The sequence below is a fragment of the Bos javanicus genome, chromosome 10 (genome assembly GCF_032452875.1).
Source record: "Bos javanicus breed banteng chromosome 10, ARS-OSU_banteng_1.0, whole genome shotgun sequence".
In the NCBI taxonomy this organism is placed as follows: Eukaryota; Metazoa; Chordata; class Mammalia; order Artiodactyla; family Bovidae; genus Bos; species Bos javanicus.
This window is the reverse complement of record NC_083877.1, coordinates 65,610,092-65,619,786: the sequence shown is the minus strand read 5'-3', so window position 1 is coordinate 65,619,786 and position 9,695 is coordinate 65,610,092. Positions and strand designations below refer to the sequence as shown.

At 39.7% G+C, this 9,695-nt stretch overlaps 1 long non-coding RNA gene across 1 annotated transcript; it reads right to left on the bottom strand.

Annotated features, from left to right (window-relative positions):
* Nucleotides 1-932: 932 nt before the first annotated feature.
* On the bottom strand, nucleotides 933-9,474 carry LOC133255437 (uncharacterized). Its single transcript, XR_009738940.1, has 3 exons — nucleotides 9,389-9,474; nucleotides 1,330-1,400; nucleotides 933-1,125 (listed from the first exon to the last, which is right to left on the bottom strand). It is a non-coding gene; the product is annotated as an uncharacterized LOC133255437 (long non-coding RNA).
* Between the last annotated feature and the right edge of the window lie 221 nt (nucleotides 9,475-9,695).

Genomic DNA, 9,695 nt, shown 5'->3' with positions numbered 1-9,695 from the left:
GGCTCTGAAGGATGAATTGAGTTTGGATCAAGTTAGTGAGATGTTCAGGGCTAGGCGAATATCATGGACAGAGGAATAGAAAGTCATGTGAGTTAGATGGATGATGAAGTGAATTTGTAGACTGGCAAGAGACAACATCAGGATATTATTGGTCTGTAGTGAGCTTCTGGAAATGTCTGAGTGAGTCTTAGCTACCTAGACAGCTAAGTATTAAGAGGCACACTAGTATTCTTTACTGTAATTCTTAATTTTATTTTCTCCAGAATTAGGACTATTGTAGGCCAATAATTCATTTTTAGGGCTGCTTGTTTTTTGTTTGGCTCTTTCATTTTCAAAAGAGAGGGGATTATTCATAAGCACATGTGGAAATCATCTCTGGAATGGTATTGGTTTATAAGACAAAGGTGATTCTGAAATGTCCTAAATCCACCAAAAAGCTTAAATATGACCTACACATTTCTGAGAGGTTCTTATTTTTTCTTTCCTTTTGGTGTTGGGAGGGGAGGGATCATGGTCTGAAAATCCATCTGAGAAAGAGAAAACTTTCAGTAAAGTTGGTCAGGCAGCTCATGACTAACTTTCAACTATTCTCCAATGATGCCAAACCCACTGACAGTGTAAGAAGTGATGAAATAAAAGCAAAATAGAAGTGTGTTTAACTTCTAAGGCTGATAAGTACTAGGTGAACCTTGTAGTACTTCTGTAAGTTAAGTCTCTCTTGCGATGATTGAAAATGAAAATGGATTTAATTTTAAGCTGTGATGGGAAAAACTGAGATTTGGGAATAACACTTTGGAAAATAAGAATAAACGATATATTTACTAACATATTTTCATTACTATCAGTTTTCTCCTTCAAAAGGAAACCAGCCATGGCTGAACCTCATCTCCAAGAGTCAGAAAATTCTAGTTTATTTTTATCATAAGCTTAATTTTCAGTTGGATCCATGTCTAGGTTACCTGCCAGCATTTCTCTGATTGTCTTGTGGTTCCTGCTGAGCAGGAGGGTGGACCTTTTGAGTTCAAGCAGGATAGCCCCAAGTTCCTTTTGAAGAAATCCATGATTAATGTGTTCTCACATCTTCCTCAGCAGGTTACAGGTTGGAAAGGTCTTTCCAGAGGCTTTCTGAAAAGGAAAAAAAAAAAAAATCACAGGGCTGGGCAGATTCATGAATGTCTTCTAGCTCCAGGAAAGCCATCCAGACTGGAAGTTTGCCAAAGGGCATACTTTGGCTTCCTGCCAGTATTTTGTAGTAGGGAAACATTATGTGGAGGGACTTCCTTTGCTCTAGTGAAAGCTTACTAAAGGTCAGAAAATTATCCATTTTACCCACACACAGCGTCTGACGTTCACAGATTTATTGTGGCTTAGGAATTCATGACATATCCTTAGAGTTTACCCTGGATGACAAAGAAAGTAGAAATATGTTAATGAAATCATGGCACATAAACATTAGTCTTTTCTGCACGTTTTTTTCACAGTGTTCCCCTCCCCCAAATGTATAAGTAATGATTTGATTTGCTTCATTCTATAATTCTTTAAATAACTTCTAAAAATATTTTCCCAACAGAAACATAATATCAAAAAAGTAGCATAATATCATCTACTACATAATAACTACACCAATGGGCCAAAACATAAATATAACACTTTCTTTTTATTTTTTAATTGGGTCATCATATTCATAGTTTCATTTTTAAGCTACACTTTTTAAACAAACATTTGATGTAAAGAAAGGGAAATAGTCCGATGCCAAATTGGTTACTCCAATCACTTTATTCTCCATTCCATTTGCTTTTTTTATATGAAATACTGAAATTAAAGACATTTAATGTCTTATTGCTGTTCTTTATGAAATAAATAGAAAAATAATGCACACAAAGTGCTAAACTTTAACAAAGCAATGTGTAGAGTTTTATTCCTTTCACAATTAAAATTACCTCAACTCTCTTTCAATAAGAGGCCTGAGACCACCAACCTAGAAGCAATTTCTAGTTTTTAATAGCTCCCATTAATATCTATGAAAACACAGTAAATGCATAATTTTCACATCAGGATATGGAACCACAAGAAGTGAATTATTTATATGGACTACATAAAACTAATCTAGCGATAGCCATGCTTGCCAAATAAAAGTAGCCTTTATAATTTTCAATCATTCAACAAAAATACAGTGAAGTCTTACCAAATGGTTTGTATAGAGGGATATGAGATATATATAACATGCAACTCCTATCTTAGTGAAGGTAGACGCCAGTTGAAAAACCACACACGTATGTGAGCACACATGCTCACACACACACAAAATATCCAGTTATATCTGATTATAGACTGTTGGAAATAATAGTGATCACCATTTCCTCTGAGCCACAGTCTAAGGAGTTGTCATGGAAATAGTGGGCAATTTTCCAAAGGGTAAACCCATGGCCAAGGATTCCATTCTTCACAGATGTATACAACTAATTGAAAAGAAAATCCTGTTGATACTCTGTTACCCTGGATAAATATTTTTATACCTTAACATCCTTCTTTCTTGTTTCTCTTCTCTTCACCCCACACCCATCAGCTGCTTGTGCTTATAGCGCCTGTTGCTATGATTCCTACACATTCTGCCAGAAAGCCTAAGCAAGTGTCTTAATCTCTGAGCACCAGAGAAAATGATGTTACGTTAATAACATAGTCTTATGTGCAAATAAAATGGCCTTCTCAGAGTTGGGAAAGGGGCATATACGTAAACACATGGATTTTCTAAAGAACTTTTACTTAGTGTTATAAACCATCCTTTGTACCATTTTGCATGGAACCAAACCAGCTTACTTCAGAATATTTTATCTTTGTGAATAGATGATTAAGGTCACTAGAAACAAAGTATTCATACTCTGTAGTTAAGTTTTCTCAATATTTCTGAATCTGCACATTTAATCTATTTCTTTTTTAACTTTATTACTCTAATAATTCATTAGAACCAGCACTAGAATGTATTATATAATTAGGAATCTTATAGATACATAGTGTTAGTCACTCAGTCATGTCCAACTCTTTGAGATCCCATGGACTGTAGCCCACCAGGTTCCTCTTGGTTCGTGGAATTCTCCAGGCAAGACTACTGGAGTGGATTGTTATGCCCTTCTCCAGGGGATCTTTCTGACCCAGGAATCAAACCAGGGTCTCCTGCATTGCAGGCAGATTCTTTACCATCTGAGCCACTAGGGAAGCCCTATAAATACAGAAGGATGAGGGAATGAAAACCAGGTAGAAACTGCAGGAGGTTCATAATAAAGTGGAATTGTTTTTGTTTTCAACCCTCCTGGGCTGTAGTAAGGAGAAGGCAATGGCACCCCACTCCAGTACTCTTGCCTGGAAAATCCCATGGACGGAGGAGCCTGGTGGGCTGCAGTCCATGGGGTCGCTAGGAGTCGGACACGACTGAGCGACTTCACTTTCACTTTTCACTTTTCACTTTCATGCATTGGAGAAGGAAATGGCAACCCACTCCAGTGTTCTTGCCTGGAGAATCCCAGGGACGGGGGAGCCTGGTGGGCTGCCGTCTCTGGGGTCGCACAGAGTTGGGCAGCAGCAGCAGGGTTGTAGTACCTTCAACAATGAGACACAACAGCTTCATCATGAGATGATGGTCCATGATCTGAAATGGGTTGTACAGAGAAGATGCCAGAGGCACAGGACCAGAGGAGCTATCCAGAATGTAGCAAGATTTCTATTTTCCCTCAAAAGCCTTTTCTGCTTTGTTTCATTTAGAACTTGACTAAATTAGAATGTTTCACACTTGTGTTAAGCCTTATTTGGAGAAGTCAAGCCATGTATCTTTGCTTAAAAAAACTGCCTTCTCTGTGCACCAGCAACATGGATGTTATTTTCACATATCAAACCAAAATGGAGATCAGTTTACGGCCTGTTATTCAAATTAGGCCAGCTGTGAATTCCTCTCTGTGCTAGGAGGTTTTATGGCCATCCATTCTTAAAGGTGACACTGGTTTCAAAAAATACGTATTAATTTTACCAATTGAAAATTTATTTATTCCTCTGGGTCGACCCAGAGGGATGGTATGGGGAGGGAGGAGGGAGGAGGGTTCAGGATGGGGAACACATGTATACCTGTGGCAGATTCATTTTTATATATGGCAAAACCAATACAATATTGTAAAGTTAAATAAAATAAAATTTAAAAAAAAAGAAAATTTATTTATTAAGAAATTTCAAATATTCAGGAAGATACATGGCTTGAATAGGATAGCTTTGCTGAAAATGAGCAAGCCAGATTTGGGAGAGAGAGAAGAACCAACTTTTCAGACCAAAGTTCCCCTTCAACTAATGAAACAGCAGAATTTATTTTACCACTGAGGTTAGTGAAGCCAAAATCTTGTTATGGAACACAAATCTAAGACCTACCAAAGAGCTCAAAGACTCCGCACATTTCTGAGATTAAGCAAAAGTGTCCATGGGTCAAAAAGAAGTATGTCCATGAGGCATAAAGCTAAGGCCTGAGAAAGTAGGAGAAGAAGAATCCGCTTCTCAACTTTGCTCAACTTTATGGCTGTTTTGTCCAGGGAAGTTACCTTCAGTGACTCAGCCTCATCAAATCTGGGTCTGTAGGAGATGGAAAAATGGTACAAAGACCTCTGAGCTCCTAAAGGAAAAGTCTATGTAAACACAGGTATTTTTAATTAATTTTTTATTCCTCTAGGAAGCTGCTTTTACATTTCTCTTTTTCTTCTCTTATTATTCCCCGCCATTAGTCATTCTTTTCTATGGTCAATTGGGTTACCACCCAAACCCACAGTGACACCTGCTGGTCAATCAGGAATGGCGGGACTGAGTCCCTGCAAAGGCCTTGGCTGGCCTGTGTTGAGCAAGTGAGTCCACTGAAACAACCATTAAATACTATAAAATATTTTAGAAACTTAGAAGAAAACTAAGTGAGCCTTTCTCTCAAAAGGTCATCTTGGGAGAGGTCAACTTTGCAGGGAAATCTCTCTGAACCAGTACAAATGTAAACTTTAATTACTTATGTGTTTTGACCTCATAAAAATGAGACAAAAATACATCCGGTGCTACAAACCAATTACTAAGTTTTAAGAAAATTGTTATGCTAATTATTCATGGAAAGTCACTTTTTACATTGGTTTTTATCAGCTACATATAGTCCAAAAGATTTTATGTAGCATCAGCTACATGAAGCCCCAGAAGAAATACACACAGTTTCCTTTAAAAATATTGATTAGATCTCCAGCACAGTGGGTTAAAACTTTAGGTTTAAGACATTCTTTCTCATCATTTCCCCCAAATTTTCAGTTCTTGTTTCTTTACTGAAGAATATTCATTTTTTTGTTAATCCTGGGTATTTATACATTGGTTATTTTGGCTGGGTACATTTTTGAGGATGTTTGCTTTGTTTTAAGCAAATCCGTTTCTGATTTGAAAGTACAAATTCTAGTAAAAACAGAGACAACAGGAATATTTTTTAACATTTGTACATTTTCTTAAAATATTTACACTTTTCATTTGAAAGTTAAATCCTAGGAAAAATTGCCCATACACATGTTCATATTTGAACCAGGAGGTTGTCCCTGAGGATTTGTAGCAGCAAATGTGTATTGGACAAAAATGTTGGCCTTCTTCATCCTTACTCTGTGTTCTAAAAGCCAAAACTTCAGTTTAGCATGACCTTAGAAGAATAGTGATACTTTTAGCATTTCCTGGTATTTGGTGGAAGGAATGTTTTTATTTGACTGCGGATGTCACTTGGTTTACAGGAAAGATTTGGTAACGTGTTCATGCCAGTACTGCACTTACCCCAAATTTCTTGCTATGTAGGAAGAACACATGTCAAAGCTCACTGTTTGTTAAATGGAAAAGATTCAGTACACCAGAAGCTTCTATTATAAACATTGTGACTTCGTGCAATTTACAAAATGTTCTATCTCCATTAAACAATAAACCCTTGACCCCAGAGCTCAGTTTCGGGATTCTGCGATTTGAGAAGGTAGACATAATGGATGGCAATAATAAATGAAAAGTTCAAGAGGTTAAGAAAAACTGTTTAATTATTTCTCTTGAGCGTGGGCTGCAGAAGCCTCGCATGTCTGCCTTCATTGCTGTGGAAACGCTGCATGGAAGGGGTCCATCCGTGCAGCCCAGGCGGGGCATGAAAGCAGGTTGCTGGCCCTCAGCTCTGTTTATGAACAAATGGTCCCTAGATACCCTTCCATCACTGAATCTTGCAGTTCCTGCCAGGGGAGATCCAGTGCCAGTCCCAGGGCTCAGCATCTGTTTTCCAAAGAGCTTGGATTTGTTAGCATGAGAAATGCATTGCTCATAGTTGGTTCCCAGCTGTGGCACTAGTGAGTGTAGCCTTTTTGCCTTATTAATTTGTAAAAAACCATGTTCTGTCTTCTCTTGGAGGCTTGCTTATATAACTAGTTCCGGGCACAGGCTGCTGTGTTCTCAATCCCATGCCCATTAAGCTGCCTTGTTAGCTAAGGAGTTCCTTCTTAAAAGACTCTTCATTTGAACTTCGAGAGATAGAGTGGGGGAATGTCCAACACGAGGGCAAGACCTGGCCGTTCCCAGGGTACCATGTCTTCTAATTCAGATATCCCAGAAAGAGGCCACGTCTACAGACTGGGGCCTTGGTTGAAGAAACAGTCTGAGGAAAACCCTCAAAGGAGCTCAGAGGAAAAGCCCTCCCAGAAGGGCAAGATTGACATAGATCTAACGGGAACTTCTAGTAGAGTTGGTAGCCTGCTCAGAGCAGTAGCCAATAAAGAATAAAAAGGAGGTCTAGACTCAGGATTTTAAGGAGAGTGGATAGACATTCTTATTACTGGATGAACTTGAATTCTTTAGCATTTCTCTCCCTCAACCCAAACCCAAAACTTTTATAATAAATTGCTGTCTGTCTGATTCCACCTGCTGCTGCTGCTGCTAAGTCGCTTCAGTTGTATCCGACTCTGTGCGACCCCATAGACAGCAGCCCATCAGGCTTCCCTGTCCCTGGGATTCTCCAGGCAAGAACACTGGAGTGGGTTGCCATTTCCTGATTCCACCTAGACATGCACAAATTGGATCAGAGCAGTGGTCTGGATGAACTTTGGTTTCTGAACTCTAGAAGAGAAGTACTTTGAAGGCTGAACATGGGGGGCTTCTATGGTAGCTCAGCTGGTATAGAATCTGCCTGCAATGCAGGAGACCCTGGTTCAATTCCTGGGTTGGAAAAATCCCCTGGAGAAGGAAATGGCAATGCACTCCGGTATTCTCACCTGGAAAATCCCATGGACAGAGGAGCCTGGTGGGCTGCAGTCAATGGGGTCACAAGGAGTCAGACACGACTGAGCGACTAAGCACAAACATGGGAAAGCAAAGTGACCGACTTTGCTATAATTTAGACTCTGAGCATTTTTTCATTGTAATATGAAAAAAAATTGAAATAAAAACTTCAATAAATGAAATATCGCATCCTATGTATCCAGTGTCTTAGCGTGAAAGACTATGCTATCAGCATGTCCCAGAAAAGTATGGAAATGGACTTTTTTCCAGTGTGTAGACTACCTGAGAAGGAGGCATACAGAGGTATGGGTAAGAACAAGAGTTAGAAAGTTCTGGATCCCCTATCAGAGTGATCTTGAGGAGGGTACTGAACTTCACAAAACCCATCGTCTAGTCTATAATCAGGGATAATAGTTCTGACCTCACATTGTTGTAAGGATTAAATGACAGAATGCACCTGAGAAGAGACTCAACATAGGGTCTGGTATTACTCAACCATTGATGGAAATAACAATGATAATGAAGCCATTAACTATGAATATAAAGTCCTTGAATTTAAATCCAGTCTTGACAACAATTTTCCATGTGAACACAAATTTCTTCCCTTTCCTTTGGCTTAGGATCTACCCTTAGATATCACCGGGATGAATAAGAGAGTCCATAGAATGTTTCTTATTTTCAAACTGCATAAGATTAAAATGAAATAATCATTTTTAAAGAAAAAGACTATGTCCTCTTAGTAAGTGTCTACTCCAATCTTGTTCTGCACTATATAGATAACTTCCTGACAAGAGGGCGATTACAAACCCATGGCCTCAGCACTAGCTCAGACAGATGGGACAACAGCAGATGGCTGAAGACAGTGGCTACAGACCAACTGAAGAGAGAGTCGAGCTAAACTAAAAGGCAGGAGTAGGCTTAAGCAAAATTTCTCAACCACCATGCCCACCCACACTGCATACGGGGTTGCCTCAAGCGGATGAGCGATATTCGATGCATGAGACAGGGTGCTCAGGGCTGGTGCACTGGGATGACCCAGAGGGATGGAATGGGGAGGGAGGTGGAAGGGGGTTCAGGATGGGGAACACATGTAAACCCATGGCTGATTCATATCAATGTATGGCAAAAACCACTACAATATCGTAAAGTAATTAGCCTCCAACTAAAATAATTTTTTTTAATTAAAAAAAATAAATAATAAAAAATGAAAAAAAAAAAGATTAACTGAACCCCTGCCCAAGCCCCCCATCCCTGCACCAACCCCTCAAAGTGGGAGCTGTTTGTTTGTCTGGAAGCCATACACATGGTTGATGTGAATCACAGAGTGAAGAAGATGGGGAAGCCCTGGGTTCAAGGAAAGGTTGGAATGAGGATGAGGTAAGTGAGGCACAAAACGTAAGAGGGAGACAAAAAACTCAGTCATCAAGGTAGATAATATTTCAACGCAATGTTTTAAAAATAAAAATAAATGAATTAAATGCCATGATGGACTAAATAGAATTTTAAATAAAGATAGGATTGGGAGGTTCAGAGCACCAGGCCTGGGTAGGGCCAGAACTAACCTGGACCTGTGGTTGTACCAGAGAGATCTCATACTGACAGAGCCAAAGGAGTGCCTGGAGGCCGCAGAGGAAAAGCCCAGAAATGTCCAAGGCCTGTTTTGAAGGCCTTGACCCCCAAAAGCCTTGTCCCCATCATTGCTTTGTTCTAGATGCATGTAGAGCTCCACAGACTGGCAGGGAGATAATTTGAGAAGTAATCTCTGGCCTGCCCTGGGTTCAGGGTTCACTCAAAGCTGGCAAAACTTTACTTTCGAGTTCAAAGGAAAAAACTGCTTATCGAAGAACTCAAGAGATTTCTTGAACCCAGACCTAGTATTTACCTTGCAATGTTTTGATGAATGAAGGTTAAATGGTTCCAAAGTACACAGATTAAATTTCCCTAGAATATACACAGTTTTGGAAAATGAAAGGGAAACGGTGCTTTGAGCAAAATACATTTTGGGCTCTGCTGTACCCCAAATATTTTTTAAAAAATACCATAGAGCTTGCCAAACCCGAAGCGCTTCTGGGCTCACACAGCCTCAGCTCTTACTTGAAAGTACCTTTCCATCATGGTTTTCCCCAGGCAACTCTACTCCCCACAGGAAGTCTTACTCTTCTGTAAATAAAAGCATCTCCAAATGATATAAACCTGACATCCACAGCAGAAGGCAAGAATAAAAAAGGCAAATACAGTTCTTCCTGGTCTTGTCATGAATGCAGATTGTTTAGTCACTCAGTCATGTCAGACACTTTTGCGATGACAAGAACTGTAACCTGCCAGGCTCCTCTGTCCATGGGATTTTCCAGGCCAAAATAATGGAGTGGGCTGCCATTTCCTTCTCCAGGGGATCTTGCCCATCCAGGGAC